Source organism: Lissotriton vulgaris (genome assembly GCF_964263255.1).
Source record: "Lissotriton vulgaris chromosome 7 unlocalized genomic scaffold, aLisVul1.2 SUPER_7_unloc_1, whole genome shotgun sequence".
NCBI classification, from domain to species: Eukaryota; Metazoa; Chordata; class Amphibia; order Caudata; family Salamandridae; genus Lissotriton; species Lissotriton vulgaris.
In genome coordinates this window covers 247,902-266,251 of record NW_028240614.1, presented here as the reverse complement: position 1 = coordinate 266,251, position 18,350 = coordinate 247,902, and the positions used below count along the sequence as shown (strand labels likewise).

General features: G+C 50.3%; 1 pseudogene across 1 annotated transcript in view; it reads right to left on the bottom strand.

The window, feature by feature from the left end:
• LOC147672971 (sulfotransferase 6B1-like) overlaps nucleotides 1-2,714 on the bottom strand; it is a 232,054-nt pseudogene extending 229,340 nt beyond the window's left edge. Inside the window, exon 1 of the transcript XR_015303468.1 lies at nucleotides 2,427-2,714. The product of XR_015303468.1 is annotated as a sulfotransferase 6B1-like (transcript). The remainder of the gene's footprint in view (nucleotides 1-2,426) is intronic.
• Nucleotides 2,715-18,350: the final 15,636 nt, after the last annotated feature.

Genomic DNA, 18,350 nt, shown 5'->3' with positions numbered 1-18,350 from the left:
TCCTCCGGATGGACCATGTTTGCTACGGGCCACACAAGAGCGTATAGCAGCACCTGTGGTGGCAGGTCGGACACAGGTTTAAATCACACAGTCCATGCGCATGCGCATGCGCACACCGGTCTGCATTGGAAGGTCAGACATGAAGGCGAATCACACCAGTGGTGTCAGTGCGCACCCCGCCACAATGGCAGGCCTGAGCTACGTTTACAAACAATCATGTCTGCACCACCGGCTGACAGTGACAGGCCGGCAGCCTGGGTCTCCCTGACACCTCTGGCGTCCATGCCTTATCCAGCCAACCATGGTGGTCTGGGTTCAAGCTAAGCACTTCCTTGGTGCCAACTTGCACACCAGCCCATTTTGGCAGGCTGGTGTCGGGGCCTAGAAACATCACTGGTGCGAGGGCTCAGGCCTACCGGCACTAGCAGACCAGTCACAGGCCCAGCACAACCTTGGTGCTAGCAGCCCCCCGCTTGTCAGGACAGGTGGACGATTTTTTTCACCCCCTCAGCCAAGCGCCTCTTCCTACAAAGGGTAGGAAGGGCATGCCCACTTCCACCCTGCACCAACAGTGGGCAAGCGCCCAGGCCTATGGCCTCAAAGGGCCTCAGCACCCTCGGAAGGTATTTGAAGGGTGGAGCTGACCTCCAAGGTACGGGGACCCCCTCCAGGGTCTCTTCTCTGTTTGGGCAGCGATCATGTTTTGGCCCTGCCCAGCTACTCTCCAAGCCGGAGCGTCACTTCACCCCGGGACATACCCTAGGACCCCATCTGCAGTATGGGAGGTCCCCTCCGGAGTAGTAGACTTAATGGGCAGGCGAGTACCACGAGGCATGACCTGCGCCATGTTCCAGTCACCTCTGCTGAACCCCAGGGTATATGGTGTACCTCTCATAGGGCCCTAAACATGCAAGCATCCTGCCCCTAACCCCTGTAGGAAGGGTGTTCATAGCTTCCCACTGCTGTACAGTGGGCATATATCCCATGTTCTAGGGTCACTATCAGAGAGAGGGTGAAGACTAGGAGGACAGAAAAAGTTCATGTTTCCAAATGTTCCCCTAAGAAAGCCAGGCCCACATGAACTTTCTTTGCAATCTGCAAGACGACCAGGCAAGCTACGCATAATGGTTAATCAAAGCGAACTAGCTGTGTCTGTGTGCTATGTGTCTGCATGGGAAACCATTTGGTTAAGTATGAGGGCCCTCACCCACCAACCTAGTTGGAGACATGCTTCATCATCCGGCCCCACCCGAGGCACCGAGTGCGCCTCAGGTGTGCTGCGACGCCAGATTACTGCGGAGCGGGTTTTTTGGAAGGTGAGTGTGCTGTGCAGGTGTGTTGCGTGAGATTTCAAAATTCTGTCCTTGGGGTCCCTAACGGTTACTTTATTGGTGGGCCCCAGGCAGAGGTTAAAAACAAAGGCTTGGGGCGTGTAGGGGTGGACTTATTATCAGTTTGTAGTCCTGTCTACAGAGGACAAAAACTCCCTGGACTTCCGCCGGAGGGTCGGGACTTATTAGCACTTTGGCTGTGTCTCCAGGCCCAATGGAACACCTGTGGAGTACAAACTGAGAGGAAATACCTCTTACATATATCAGCACCTTAGCGTGTGCTTCACATACAGAGCACTGATAATCACATAGATCCCTGTAACACCCCCACACAGAGGTCCTGAAGAAAGCCAGTTTAATAAAAAGGCCTGGCTGAAACTAGTCGACCACACTAGACGTGGGAGACCATAAGTCCACCCCTACACGTCCCAAGCCTTTGTTTTTAACCTCTGCCTGGGGCCCACCAATAAAGTAACCGTTAGGGACCCCAAGGACAGAATTTTAAAATCTCACGGAACACACCTGCACAGCACACTCACCTTCCAAAAAACCCGCTCCGCAGTAATCTGGCGTCGCAGCACATCGAGGCGCACTCGGTGCCTCGGTGGGGCCCGATGATGAAGCATGTCTCCAACGAGGTTGCTTGGTGAGGGCCTTCATACTAAACCAAATGGTTTCCCATACAGACACAGCTAGTTCGCTTTGATTAACCACTATATCCTAGGGGAAACGAGCCAGCTCCTCTAGTTCCTCTCTCTCTCCTTGATTAACAAAACTGCGCATAATGTCTGCTTTTTTGCCAGAAGATGGGTAAAGAGTGTAGCTTCTTCTCAGTTTCGCAGGAAGCTGGAAAAATAGTGCAAAACATGTGTTATTTAGTCATTGGCCGGTGAATAATGAAGTTTCATTTGTGTTTGCTCACCTGCTGTCCAAGCAGTGTATAATGGGTGTTATTTAGCTGCATGCCAGGCAAGACGTGACGTTTCAATGCTATTTACAAGGCTGCGGCCGAACAGTGTTTAAGTGTTGTTGGCTGCGCCGCCGGGCTTTTGTTGCAGACAAAAAAGAAATGCATTAAAGAGTGCATTTACTCACCGCATTTAGGGTAAGCAACCTGAGCAGGTCGTCTGCCCTGAGCTGGAAAGCGTCTAGCGCCTGGAAGGTCTCCGGGCTACACAGGTTGCTGGGGTACAGCACCCCTTTGTGGGTGAACAGCAGCTCCTTCGGGGTCTTGTCTTTCGCTGCAGCAAAGAGCTTTTCGTTTATTTCTTCAAATTTCTTTGCCATCTCGGTGAAGACTGTGCGAGGCGCTGTGCCGAGAAAGGGTGTGCCAAGGAGGGCTTCGAGGCGCTGTGCCGGGGAGGGCTGCGAGGCGCTGTGCCGGGGAGGGCTGCGAGGCGCTGTGTCAAGGAGGACTAGGAGGCGCTGTGCCAAGGAGGGCTTCGAGTCGCTGTACGAGGAGGGCTTCTAGGCACTGTACGAGGAGAGCTTCGAGGCGCTGTGCCAAGGAGCGTTGCGAGCCTGTGAGTGCTGAGAGGGTGAGGCTGGGCCAGCAGAGCTTTGTCGGACTCTGACCCCTGCCACAAACTAATCTCCTTCTGCCCTGCACATAAAAGTTACAACACCTTTTGTGTGAGAGAAACACAAGAGGCGTGAAGGGGAGGGTTTCGCTGTTAACCCAGGGAGGGAGGGAAGTTGGGAAGAAGCTGTAAGAGGTTGGAAGGAAAGCGCCTTGAGTCACAGCTGCTGGCGCTGTGCCAGCTATCATGCCATCAGCCGAGCCTTGCTTTTCAGTTTAAAGGATGTTTAATTCTTCTGGGACACACATGGTTATGGCTAACAACAAACGTACATGCTGCTCCCATATTGAGGGTTCGCTCATATCATGCACTAAAACAAGCATTGGAAGTGTGATTATTTTTGTATATTGTGTAGTGTAAAGTGCCATACCAAGCTTCACAGCGCTACAGAGGTACAACATGGACAGCGGCAGCGCCGTCCTCCCTGACACACAGAATACATGAAGGAGGGAGGTCACAGGGTTCACTCACACACACAAGACAGGTGCAACACAGGCAGCTGACACACCAAGGGGGGAGTGTGAGGCGTCAGGAGAGTGTGAGGCTGAGGCGGCAGGGGAGTGTGAGGCGTCAGGGGAGTGTGAGGCTGAGGCGTGAGGGGAGTGTGAGGCGTCAGGGGAGTGTGAGACGTCAGGGGAGTGTGAGGCGTCCGTCAGGGGAGTGTGAGGCGTCAGGGGAGTGTGAGGCATCAAGGGAGTGTGAGGCGTCCGTCAGGGGAGTGTGAGGCATCAGGGGAGTGTGAGGCGTCAGGGGAGTGTGAGGCATCTGTGGAGTGTGGTGCGTCAGGGGAGTGTGAGGCTTTCGGGGAGTGTGAGGCATCAGGGGAATGTGAGGTGTCAGGGGAGTGTGAGGTGTCAGGGGAGTGTGAGGCATCAGGGGAGTCTGAGGCTGAGGCGACAGGGGAGTGTGAGGCCTCAGGGCAGGGTGAGGCTGAGGTGCCAGGGGAGTGTGAGGCATCAGGGGAGTGTGCGGCGTCAGGGGAGTGTGAGGTGTCAGGGGAGTGTGAGGTGTCAGGGGAGTGTGAGGCGTCAGGGGAGTGTGAGGCGTCTGTGGAGTGTGAGGCATCAGGGGAGTGTGAGGCTGAGGCGTAAGGGGAGTGTGAGGCATCAAGGGAGTGTGAGGCGTCCATCAGGGGAGTGTGAGGTGTCAGGGGAGTGTGAGGTGTCAGGGGAGTGTGAGACGTCAGGGGAGTGTGGAGCGTCAGGGGAGTGTGAGGCGTCAGGGGAGTGTGCAGCGTCAGGGGAGTGTGAGGTGTGAGGGGAGTGTGTGGCATCAGGGGAGTGTGAGGCGTCAGGGGAGTGTGAGGCATCAGGGGAGTGTGAGGCATCAGTGGAATGTGGGGCGTCAGGGGAGTGTGAGGGTTCAGGGGACTGTGAGGTGTCAGGGGAGGGTCAGAAACAATCAGAAACAGTCAAGTCCCTTAATGGATCGTCATTCAGCCATCTGCACGCATGGGGTGATGGCCCCTCACCAAACCAGTGCTGCAAACTAAACAACACGCCACAGCTACCACTGGGCTTCAGGTCTACACAAGGGAAGCATCATGTGTGCTGCTGTTCACTGGTTGGACAGACTCCTAGCTATGGCTTCCCTATCTTAGGTGAGATTGTGTCCCCTACGTCAGCATTTATGTTCCCCCTTTGTTAAACTGCCAGACTTATATTAAAATTGTGTGTGGGCAAGCTGAAGTGTTATTCAATGGTGTCCCCCACCACAAGAAAAAGAACACGATTGTCGAGCAATGGACCGTGCCTCTAATCTCCACCAACATGTTTCGGCACTCAAATATTGGCCCCTACATTGTCAGGTCTTAATCAGGAACATTTTGCGGACATATTGTACAGGCCAGAGTAGAGTGAGCAGTCATCGCTTACATAACCTCCACAGCTCAGGTGTGATTGACACGTAGGTTACAGACGGTGCCCTGAAGCGTGTGCTCTGAGTCACTAAGAAGAATGTATAGGTGGATGAGTGAGTGAGTGAATGTCCAAGTTCTGACCCCGCTCTCACTTAGGTGATGTTACATCCCCTAAGCTTCTTGACAGTCCCGCTGCTGTCAGTCGGAGACCTGGTGTTTGTGTTGATTCTTTCACACACTGAGAGTGGCACTTACAAGAGGAAAGAGTGAGACTAGAGAGAGCTTGAATGAGCGACAGGGGGCGTGCAAGGCCCTGGTTCAGCTTCATGTGGCCTCAGGCTGAGCTTTACATGGCCTCAGGCTGAGCTTCACGCGACCTCAGGCTGAGTTTCATGTAGCCTCTGGTTAAGCTTCACGTGGCCTCAGGCTGAGCTTCACGTGGCCTCAGGCTGAGCTTCACGTGGCCTCAGGCTGAGCGTCAAGTGGCCTCAGGCTGAGCTTCACGTGGCCTCAGGCTGAGCTTCACATGGCCTCAGGCTGAGCTTCACGCGACCTCAGGCTGAGTTTCATGTGGCCTTAGTTTGAGCTTCACGTGGCCTCAGGCTGAGCTTCACGTGGCCTAAGGCTGAGTTTCACGTGGCCTTAGTTTGATCTTCACGTGTCCTCAGGTTGAGCTTCACGTGGCCTCAGGCTGAGCTTCATGTGGCCTTAGTTTGAGCTTCATGTGGCCTCAGGCTGAGATTCACGTGGCCTTAGTTTGAGCTTCACATGGCCTCAGGCTGAGCTTCACGTGGCCTCAGGCTGAGTTTCACGGGGCCTTCGTTTGAGCTTCTCATGGCCTCAGGTTGAGCTTCACGTGGCCTCAGGCAGAGTTTCACATGGCCTTAGTTTGAGCTTCACATGGCCTCAGGTTGAGCTTCACGTGGCCTCAGGCTGAGTTTCACGTGGCCTTAGTTTGAGCTTCACATGGCCTCAGGCTGAGCTTCACATGGCCTCAGGCTGAGCTTCACATGGCCTCAGGCTGAGCTTCACATGGCCTCAGGCTGAGCTTCACATGGCCTCAGGTTGAGCTTCACGTGGCCTCAGGCTGAGTTTCACGGGGCCTTCGTTTGAGCTTCACATGGCCTCAGGTTGAGCTTCACGTGGCCTCAGGCTGAGTTTCACGTGGCCGTAGTTTGAGCTTCACATGGCCTCAGGTTGAGCTTCACGTGGCCTCAGGCTGAGTTTCACGTGGCCTTAGTTTGAGCTTCACATGGCCTCAGGCTGAGCTTCACATGGCCTCAGGCTGAGCTTCACGTGGTCTCGGGCTCAGCTCTACTTGGCCTCAGCTTCAGCTTCATGTGGCCTCAGGTTCATCTCCATGTGTCTTTAGTTTCACCTTCATGTGGTCTCAGACTTAGCTTAAAGGATAATAGAAAAGGGATCTTAGGTGCACACCTAAATAATCCTGTCTTGATACTCTAAAGTAGCTTAATTATTTCTTAACTAATGGTGCTACAGTGCTGCACTTGCTGTCATGACAGGTGCCTCGTCAAACGAAAAGAAATACTAAGAGAGCTTGCTTGCACCGAGCACTTTTCACTGGGTTGTAACAGAACCCTACTAGTTACTCAATGTTCCCAATACTTTAAATAATACTCAGAATTAAATGATTCAAGAAATTTCTGATATTCAATCTATTGTTGTAACAAAATCACAAATACAGCCATGGACATTTATCCATCATATGTGAAAAAGGGAGTTACCCCACTAACCAAGAGACGGGTACGATAAGTACAATCAACGAGAAGCTCTCTTGGACCGACTTGGATTATCACATGTCATTAGTTCCCACACAGATTCTAAAGAGCTCACCCAATCTACAAGGATCTCACATCTATCCAAACTATGGGGCCCAACAATTATTCACAAGCACATCAATAAGTACATAAAATGACAATTTTATTAAAAAATGATTTCGAGAAACATAAAAATAAAATAATGTAATAAAAAGGTCACAGTTAGAAATTACAAATACAGTACACAAGAGACAGTAACATATGTGAAAGACATTCAAATCATCAAAAAATGGTTATTTCATAAGAATTAGTTTGTTAAAAAAGATCAAACAATAAATATTACACTTAGATATGGACGGCTCTATAAATGTAACCTAAGCAAAAAAGAGGGGCGTCAACGGGTTTGGGTGGCACTAAATTATTCAAAAAACACCTTCATCAGGACTAGAGTTGTAACTGTCTCTCGTAATGTTTATTTTCTGGTTCAAATTCATGTAACCTGTTTGTTAGGAGAGAAATAAGCTGTTATTCTCCAATTCAATAAGGAGAAAACAGCGATAATTTAAAAAATCTAAAAAGGACCAAAGGTTCCTGACCATCCATTAAGGATGTGTTTTTAAGAGAATCGAAGAAACGAAAGCAGAGTTATCCTTAATGTTCATGCCACTGTTTATGAATCATCTACCTCTAGCCGGGATATTGCTGGATCCCCTGGGTTATCAGTGGGATACTTAATAATGTTTCTTCCCTGCATCCAGATTATGGGGGACAAGGTTTCTCAATAAGAAATATGGGTGCTGTGTTCCCTCTGTTTTAATTGTGCAATCTCGATCGGAACTAATCTGCAGCTTTTGACTCCGGCTACGAGAGAACCAGTACTGAGGAGGACGTGCTGCCGTATAGTGCCGGAGCCAGTGGTCCAGAGTCAGGCACCCTGGCCGCTGCGCCACTCCTCTTCCATTCCATTCCTCTTCCTTTGCATGGGGCCACACCCTCTTTGCAAATGAGGAATGCCCTGCCATGATAGCGCTGGCGCCACATGTCTGCCAGGGCTATTAGTATTACAGAAGGGGCCGCGCAAGTACAGCTGGCAGTGTTGGTCCACAAACCAAGGGGGTAGTGGGTATCACCTTGGGAACTGAGGGAGATTCTGGCCTAGTCAGAACCCCTACACAGGCTGTTCTGATTTGTGATGGGGACATAGATTTGACCCCTACCCTAAGTCCCAGTAATCTGGGCAAGTACAGACAGACGCCTTTGATTAATGAATAAGTGGCTCAAGCATACAGGGACACATGTGCCAGTGTCACTATGGTGACACCTAGCTTTGCGGACCCTGGGCAATACATACCAGGTGATAATTACCTGGTGACCAATGCCAACAATGTCACTACTACACATAGTGTGGCAATTGTTAATTTCTCCTGGGGAGGGGTAACTGGCCTAAAAAGAGTTGTGGTTAGTTCTGATCTCCCAGTTGAATGTTTGTTGGGCAATGACCTGGAGAGCTCTCTATGGTCAGAAGTTGAATACAGGACTCATGCAGAGATGTTAGGGATATTATCACATGTCCTTGCTGTGACCAGGTCACAGGCCAAAAAGTGCCTCTCTGAACCTCAGGTCTTGAATCCTGGAACAACGGACCAAGCACCTTCCAAGAAGAAGAACAGGAGGGTAAAGCCTGTGCCTTCCCAACTGCCTACAAGTGAGGATCAGCCTTCACAGGAAGATGATCTTGAGACCCCTGAAGGAACTGTCCCTGAAGGACTTGAACCTGATCAGGTTGAGTTCCTGTTGACAGGGGGACCTTCTAGGGCAGACTTGGGGCAGGCTCAGTTAACCTGTCCTTCTCTTGAACCCCTCAGACAGCAGCCTGCTGCTGAGGCTGCTGAGAATGCTCAAGGTACCCATAAAGTACATTGGGATGATGGGCTCCTTTATTCAGAGGGTAGAGACCCCAATCCTGGTGCAACCAGGAGGTTGGTTATACCTCTGCCATTTAGGGGCTTCCTTCTTACCTTGGCCCATGATATTCCTTTAGCAGGACACCTAGGCCAGAATAAGACTTGGGACAGGCTTGTCCCTCACTTTCACTAGCCTCACATGTCTGAAGACACCAAGGAGTTTTGTCGCTCCTGTGTAACCTGCCAAGCCAGTGGTAAAGCAGGGGGCACCACAAAGGCCCCCCTGATACCGCTACCTGTGGTGGGGGTTTCCTTGGAAAGAGTGGGGATTGATACTTTAGGTCCAATGGATCCCCCTACAGCATCTGGGCACAGATTCATACTGGTGGTAGTGGACCATGCCACCAGGTACCCAGAGGCAATTCCCCTTAGGACCACAACAGCTCCTGTAGTGGCCAGGGCCTTACTTGGAGTTTTCTCCAGAGTGGGGTTTCCTAAGGAGGTAGTATCTGATAGAGGTGCCAACTTCATGTCAGGATACTTAACAGCTATGTGGAAGGAATGTGGTGTGAACTACAAGTTCACCACTCCTTATCATCCACAGTGTAATGGGCTTGTTGAAAGATTTAACAAGACCCTAAAGGGTATGATCAAAGGATTACCAGAAAAGCTCAGGCGGAGATGGGACATCCTTCTACCCTTCCTTCTGTTTGCTTACAGAGAGGTCCCACAGAAGGGGGTTGGCTTCAGCCCCTTTGAATTGTTGTTTGGGCACCCTGTAAGAGGACCCCTGTGTCTGGTGAAGGAAGGATGGGGGTTACCTCTCAAAAAGCCTAAACAAGACATAGTGGTCTCCGCTCCAGGATGGCTGAGTATATGGAGAAGGCATCCAAAAACCTTGAGGCTAGCCAAGAATTACAGAAAGCTTGGCATGACCAAAAGGCTGTCTTGACTGAGTATCAGCCTGGACAGAAAGTATGGGTGTTGGAGCCAGTGGCCCCAGCAGCACTCCAAGACAAATGGTCTGGACCCCATACAATTGTTGAGAAAAAGGGAGAGGTTACCTACTTGGTGGACCTAGGAACTCCCAGGAGCCCACACAGGGTGCTCCATGTCAACAGACTGAAGGCATATGTTGACAGGGCAGAAATGGGCTTGCTCATGGCTACAGATGAGGGGCAGGAGGAAGAGAGTGACCCTCTCCCAGACCTGTTAACTCAGAACCCTGAGGATGGCTCAGTTGATGGTGTGGCCTTAGATGGCAGCCTCACTGAACATCAGCAACATGACTGTAGACAAGTTTTGCAGTCATACAGACATATGTTCTCATTGAAACCCTGTCAGACTAACTGGTGTACCCATCTGGGGGACACTGGTGACAGTCTTCCTGTAAAAAGCAAGATTTACAGGCAACCTGACCACGTCTGGGACTGTATAAAGACTGAGGTGCAAAAGATGCTGAATTAGGTGTTATTGAGCCTTCAGAGAGCCCCTGGGCTAGCCCAGTGGTTCTGGTCCCCAAACCTCACACCAAAGATGGCAAGAGAGAGATGAGGTTCTGTGTGGATTACAGAGGACTCAATGCTGTCACTAGGACAGATGCACATCCTATTCCAAGGGCAGATGAGCTTATTGACAAGTTGGCTTCTGCCAAATATTTGAGCACATTTGATCTGACAGCTGGCTATTGGCAAATCAGGTTAGCTGAGGAGTCTAAAGCCAAAACAGCATTCTCAACCCCCAGTGGACATTATCAATTTGTGGTGATGCCCTTTGGTCTGAAACATGCACCTGCCACCTTCCAAAGGTTGGTGAATCAAGTCCTTACTGGGTTGGATAACTTTTGCGCAGCATATCTGGATGATATTGCTGTCTTCAGCTCCACCTGGGAGAATCACCTGGTCCACCTGAAGGAAGTGCTAGAGGCTCTGCAAAAGGCAGGCCTCACTATCAAGGCCACCAAGTGCCAGATAGGGCAGAGTAAGGGTATATACTTGGGCCATCTTGTAGGTGGAGGCCAAGTTCAGCCACTGGAGAGTAAGATCCAGACCATAAAGGACTGGTCCCCTTCAACTACCCAGACTCAGGTCAGAGCTTTCTTGGGCCTGACTGGGTACTACAGGAAGTTTGTTAAGAACTATGGCTCCATTGTGACTCCTCTTAATGATCTGACATACAAGAAGATGCCCAAAAAGGTTCAGTGAGCAGTAAACTGTCAAAAGGCATTTGATGTCCTGAAGAAGGCCATGTGCTCTGCACCTATCCTGAAGAGTCCTGACTACTCAAGAGAGTTCATTGTCCAAACAGATGCTTCTGAGTTGGGAGTGGGAACTGTGCTTTCACAACTTAATGTAGATGGTCAAGACCAGCCCATTGCTTTTATTAGCAGAAGGCTGACCCCCAGGGAGAAACGTTGGTCAGCTATTGAGAGGGAGGCCTTTGCTGTGGTGTGGGCCCTGAAGAAGTTGAGACCATACATGTTTGGCACTCACTTCAAGATTCAGACCGACCATAAGCCCCTCTTATGGCTTAATCAGATGAAGGGTGAAAACCCCAAACTACTCTGGTGGTCCATTTCCCTACAGGGGATGGACTTTACAGTGGAGCATCGCCCAGGGACTGACCATGGTAATGCAGATGGTCTCTCCATGTACTTCCACTTAGAACATGAAGACACAACTGGTCAAGGTTAGTCTAATGTCCTTGCTTTGGGGGGGGGGGTTGTGTGGGAGAGTAGGATCTGCTATCCAACGGTCAGCCCAAATTTTTGCTTTTTGCTTCACTGGTTTATGATTTAATGTGGCTGTGGGCCTGCTAATCAGACCCAAAGCCTGCTGTTCTCTCCCTAAATTAATGCCAATGCACTCTAGGTGCATCACGAATTGGAACTGGTTCACCTTATAGGCCCCTGTAACAGTGTACCATAGGTACCCAGGGCATAGGTGCAGCCAAGGCCTACCAGGGGCTGCAGCATGAATTGTACCACCCCTGGCCTGGCCTCCATATTTGACACAACTGGCTGATCACTCAGCTGGGGTAAGTTGGTGTAATCACCCCTTACTTAGATATAGTATCCCTATATCTAAACCTATCTAGACACATGTTAACCTATAAGCCACTCCTATGGAAGGCCTCAGCAATCCTGGAGGCAGAGTGCTTGGTTTCATGTGAGACAACGCTCTGGTACGAGCTGAGCCCATCTGCAGCTGTCGGGAACAACTCCTTAAGCTGTTCCGGGATATTGCCATACCATATACTCTTAAGTGCATTATAATCCTCACGGTTATTTGCTAACTTTGGTTTGGCATTATCAAAACATGTCGAGTAAGGTGTCATACGAATTGGGATACTACCCCCTCGCCAATTCTGGTGACAGGGGTAGCATTCCACCCTTCTAGAGGGACACGGCATGTACATAACCTTAACCCCGGTTAAAGTTAAACTCGAGCCTCAGCATCACAAAATGGATGCTGCCACCACAGACACAAGTCTGACCTCCTGCTGCTGGAAGTCCTTCCAGCGAGGAAGGCTTGGACAAAGGGTTTCCTGCCTTGGGAGGTGTGAGCACCACCCCAGACAGGATTTTGTGTATTGGGTAGGACAGGGCTGAATAGAATGAGACATGCCTGGGGCACACAAGGTGTCCCCGTGCATAAGCCAGTCCAAACCGGTGCTGGGGCTTTCCAGCCCCAGTCCTGGCGCGGAGCTGGACAAAGGAAGGGGGGTGTAACCACCCCCCTTCCTGGTCCCACCCAGAGGAGGAACCTAGCAGGTGCTCCAGCCCCCAGATTTGGAATAAGAGTAGGAGCTGTGTCCCAAGACTTCAGATTATCATGAACTCGACTTGAAACTAAGAAGAAAACTGGACTTCGACATTCTGCTGCACAGAAGACTGAAGAGCATCTCCCTTGTGGCCAAGGAGTGACCACCCTGTGAATACAAGCACCATCCAGCAACTCGATGTCTGCTTTGCCACCGCCTCCTGCCGGAGCCCGAGCCCAGAGCAAGACGAGACCCAGACTCCCAGACATCTCAGAGCCCGATCCACAGTCCCTGCAAAGAAGAGACCCATGGAGGTAACGAGAGACGTGGGACCGGACATCTCAAAAGACCCCCGAGAAGCTGACTGCGCAGCACCCGAGGCACCCTCGACGTTGTGCTTTGGGGTTTGAGAAGCCCCACCACCGAGCAGCATTTGCACCAAAGATCAGCCCCCCAGCATCTCCACGATCTGCGTGGGGCCCTTTTGCACTTTGCCCCTCGACGCGCCATCCCGGCCACTTGCCACGTGGCTAGCGGCCATCTTGGCGACAAAACCTACAAACAACACAGACTGGCCCTCGCTCCCCTGAAAAGGAGCACCCGCTCTGACCTTGCTGGTCCGAGTGAGAAGCTTGCATCGATTCCTGCGTGGCTTGCATTAGCCTAGGCATGTTGGCTCCGATCAAGAAGCCAACACCGCCAGCAGCTAGAGCCTTCGTGGGACAGCTCATGACCAACGCCTGGACGTCCTCGACCTCTTCGTGTCCACGTGGCGGCAGAGACAATCTTCACCTCTTCGCCTGTTTGCACCCAACATTGCCTAGTTCCATCCTGGTTCCATGGTAATCACTGGCTAGTGACTTTGAACATTGTCCCCTCTGCTTTCAGGTCTTCAACTCTTCAGATCCACCCTTGGATCCACCGAAACACTCCTCGACGACCCGCCTGCAGCATCTTCATCTTCAGGCACCCTCGACCTGCGTGACGAAACCCGACACTACTTTGCACCTGTGCACCCGCTTCCTGTGGGTGAGGTAACTCAGCAACGCCGGTGTTCCTACACTGGTACACACCTCTAGTGTCTAGGTCTTAAGTTTTGTCCTTCTAGGTCAGCCGGAAGGTTTCTTAAACAGTAACTTTATAACTTTTATGCACCATTGACATTGCATTGGTGCATGCGTGTGCTTTAAGCGCTGCACCCGAGTCCTGCGGGCCTTTCCTGACTTCTTCACTGTTAGTCCGGAACAGCTCCAGCGATTCCCCAAGCCCTAGGCCTACTTCCTTTCCGTTAGGTGGTTCTTATACCACTATTTTAGTATATGGTGTAGGTGGCCCCTAGGGCTCATCCATATTGTGCAACTTTTGTATATTTAAACTGTGTTTTGTTTTAACACATTTGCTTCTGTGCTCATAAAGATTATAGGGGATATTTGTAGTAAATAAATATATATATATTTTCAATATATATCTGTGTGGTGTCCTTTCATTTGGTATTCAAGGGGATTGTGTATGGTAAAACAGCTTGCTTCACATGCCTTTACAGAGTTTAGCCTAAGACTGCTTTATCAACGCTACTAGGATAGCTGGTCTATTAGGTTGACTTACAACCAATCATCATAAGGGTTGCTTGGCATGGTACAAGGCGATCACTAGAACTAGTGAGCATCATATACCAGGCCAACTTCTCACAGTGAGTAGCTAGATGAATGTGAGTTTTTTCTTGTATGTGCTGAAATTTGCTTTGTACTGTCTGAAATCTCTGTGGGGACAAAATATGTTGATTTGTTTACTGATATGACAATAGTGTAAAATATTTTCAGGAAATTGTGGTTGTTTTAGGATTTCTTGTGTTCAGCACATCATATGACTTTGATATGGATCCGTATTTGATCTGTTGTTATATTTTGTTACCTATTACTTTCAGTACATTTATTGTATCTCTAATACATTTTGCTTTATTTGTATTATTGTTCCTTTTGTTAATTTTGCATCACATTCTCCCTCTGGTCAGTTGTGGTCTCGATTTGTTTTATCATTTTTGAGACGTTATCAATCTCTATTATCATTATTTGGCAGGTGACACCTCTCCCTTGCTTTTGTGAGGTAGATTTTTCCTTGCTTTTTGTTGTTTATAACCACTTGGGCTAAGGGTTCCGAGTAGAGGAGCTTGACCCATTGGATGGTACGCGTATCGCATCCCATTTTTGCAAGGACTGCGAAAAGATATTGATATTCGACCATGTCAAATGCAATTGCGGCATCTAGCGATACTATTATCGCTGCCTCTCGAATTGTGGCCGCCCTTCCTATTACTCCGTATATTCTGCGCAGGTTTAATGCGATGTTATGCTGAGGCATGAAGCTGAGGCATGAAGCCCGACTGGATTGGGTGAACCAGTCCACTTACCACTTTAACTAGTCGAGTAGCCAGGAGTTTGGCTATGATCTTGGGTTCCGCATTTAGCAAAGAGATTGGCCTATAAGAGGCACAGTCTGTCTTCGGCTTGCCTTTCTTATGTATTGTGACCAGTGTCGCAATCCTTTGGTCTTGCGGAAACACACCCTGTTTCTTACTTTCCTCAAACATCGCACGTATGTACGGGGCGAGTCCATTTGGTCTGAGTTTGTAGAGCTTGATCGGCAGGCCATTAGGGCCTAATGCCTTCCCTGATCTGAGACTTCTAATTGCTAGGGCTATTTTGTTGTTCGTGAGATCTCCTTCTAACACCTTTAAGTCATCGGCCGAAAGGGTTGGAAGGGTGATGTCTTTGAGTAGCCCTTGAGAATCACTTATTGTGCACGCTGTTTGTGAACGATATGTTTCCCCATATTGAGGCTCAAATATGTTGGCTATCTCCTGGGGGTCGGTGATCAGCTGGCCAGCACTGCCAGGCAACTAAGGAACCAGTCTACTCGCAAGGTCTTTCTTATATAGCAATTAACTTCCCCGCCTTGTTCCCAAGATCATATACTTTGCCCTGCGTCTCCCTTCCCAATGCTTTGGCTCTGTCGATCACTATGGTATTGTAACTGTCTCTCTTCAGTTGTAGGATATGGAGTCTATCAGATGTTAACTCCACCTCAAGCTCTTCCTCCAGATGGAGGATGTTGTATTCTGCTGTAACTACCTCTTTTAACTCCTCTTTCCGCACCCCGACTATACAGGAGAGTGCTTTGCCCCTTATTCCAGTTTTAAACGCTTCCCACAACATATGGTGGGAGTGTACCGATCCCTCATTGTCCTGGAAATAGAGCTCCATTGCTTCGTGCAGTGCTTTATGGATCTCTGGGTTACGGAGGTGCCAGTGGTTAATGGGGGAGACTCTACCTACTCTGTGCTGTCCGATAACAAACTGGGCCCGTATTGGGGAGTGATCCGAGATTTCCCATGCCATGTGTCTTATTACCTGAATGTGTGGGATATGGGGTGCTGGAATCAGTAAACAATCAATTCGCGACAGACTATGGTGAGCTTGTGAGTGGCAGGTGTGCTGGAGTCTCTAAGAAGTCTGGCAGCCAGTGATTTGAAGGGCTTAGTTCTTGAGGAATGTGCCTGTCCAGTGTTCCGGAGACTACTGAATTAAGATCCCCTCCCACTATCAGGAGACCGTGTGGGACTGATAGTAGTATAGAACCCAGGTCTTTGAATGCGAGCGCCTGGAGGCCGGGTGGCACAAACACCGACATAAGGGTCAACGCATTCCCCTCCCATTGTCCCATGATTCCTATGTATCTTCCCCATGTATCAACCCATGTGGAATTTACTGTCATTGGGACAGAGTTCCTCAGCAATATCTCAGTTCCCCTCGAACCCTTGGAGTGCGCTACTAGCTTGTATCCTCATCTATTCAGGGCTTTACAAGTGTTCCCCACCAAATGTGTTTCTTATTTATTTATTTATGCAATTTATATAGCGCACAAATACCCTAAGGTGTCTCGGCGCTGTTCAGATCATGTGCAGAAAGGGATCAAGTTCTTACTGATTAAACAGCCATGTTTTTAATTGGAGCAATACCACGTCTGGGGCATGCGGTCTGATATGCTGTAGTACCACACACCTTTTAACTTTGTCCCCCAGACCATTAAAGTTCCAACTCATCAATTTAATACTCTTATCCCATTGCGTACTCATCAGGACCTACGTGTTTCCAACTATTCCCTGCGATGGATCAATGATTCCTTGTCGATTCAATACAAACAAACAACAATACAAAAACCCCACCCAACTACCCCCCTCCCTACTTCCCAGCACTCTGGGCTCGAAACTGCCCATAACTCCCTTAATGCAGAGTGCCTGTCGCTCCACGTTTAAACTAAAAGAAGAAAACTGGGGGGGGGGGGTGGTAAGGGGGAATATGACGTCCTGCCCTTCCCTCCCTTTCCCAGCTTCGTAGTCCAGCAATTTCCCCGGGCAGGGTCGGCCCATCATCTTTACAGTTTACTAATCATGAGCCCTCAGGTCTGTATCTGTCCCAACCGCGCTCTACCTGCTCCTGCATCAACCTGCCAATAGTCAATGTTGAATGGGTGGTTGCCAGATCACCAACTCCAGCTCCAGTTGCAATCAGGCAGAACAATACCTTTCAGTGTCCATGGGAGTTGTGCCCTTCGCGTCACTCCAGCCATCCAGCCATCCAGCCATCCAGCCATTCAGCAGCGGCCTCCGGGAAGTCAAAGAATCTGGTTTCGCCCTCAGCCTGCACCCGGAGTCGGGCCGGGAACAGCATTGCACATTTCAGGCCTTTGTCTCTAAGTCTCCTATCAACTGTCAAGAATGACCTCCTTTGCCTTTACACTGCTTGTGTAAAGTCTGGGAAGAAGGTGATTTCAGAGTTCTCAAACCGGAGCGGTGGCGCCACTCTGGCCATTTGCAGGATAACATCCCTGTCTTGGTAGTTCAAGAGTCTAGCCAGAATTGGAAGTGGAGGAGGGGGGCCCAGGCTTTGGTCGGCCCCCGGGGACCCTGTGGGCCCTTTCGACCACAAAGATGTTTGATAGACCTTTTGGCTGTAGGTGAGCGGTGATTACGTTCTCCACAAAGAGGTCAGTAGCCTGTCCTTATGCATTTTCCCGCACCCCTAAGAAGCGCATGATGTTACGCCTGGTGTTCCCTTCTAGTCATCTAATTTGCCCTCTGTGAATTTCTGGAATGCTTGCAGTTCCTGGTCGTCATTTTGCAATTGAGTGGTATCGTCCACTAGACTCGTTGTGGTAATTTCCAATTGCTTGGCCTTTTCCCTATTGGTCGTGAGGTCCACCCTAAATAGTATTACCTCAGAGGAGATTGTGTCCATTCTTTGCTCCAAGGATGTACGGACCCCGGTAATCGCCTCCATGACATCCTTCAAGGTAACTTCTGGGACATCACCCTCTGCTCCTCCCATTGATTTATCTCTGGGTTGCTGATGCTCGGTGAGTGCCGCCTTCGGGCAGGTATATCTGTCTAGTTTGTTGTGCTAGGTGACCTTGGGGCCTCTAGTGGTCGACATGATGGCGTAGTTTGGCTGCGCCGCAGTCCTGCGGCCGCACAGCTGGTAATAAAGCATCTCAATACAGTCCGACTCCCACTTGGCTGGCGAGGGTGGAGTGTTTAGCGTTTTGGGCTAATTAGTGAGCCTCAGGTGTGAGGCCCACCACTGCCCTTTACCAAGGCAGATCTGTGTCCGGCGGTGGTTGAGCCACAGCTCGTCACTGGCTCTTCTCTGGGCCACGACTCCCCATGAAGCAATAACTTCAATGTTAATACCTGACCCCCCCAGCGGGCAGGCAGAGTCAGGATCCCCGCCGAAGTATGGAGTGGCCCCCAGGGAGTAGCGCCTTCAGTTACAGCACACCTCCGGCGTGCACGCTCCACAGTCCTGGATCTTTGGTGCTGTCCGCCCTCACTAACTGTATTGCTGCATCACAGTATAGCGAGGTCCATCCGGGTAGCGGCACATGTTGGGTCCACGGGGGCCCCAGTGAGGGCAACCTGGGGTGCAGGTCTGAGTGCCATCACAAGAGTTTAACAGTCAAAAAAGAGGGGGGTGCCGCGGTCTGCCTGCCGTTCAATGACTTGACACTCTTCTTCCCGATTGTGCCCTGGAGCTCGTGCCCCCAGTTGTCTTTCTCCGGTGCTAAGGGATCCAGCCTATGCT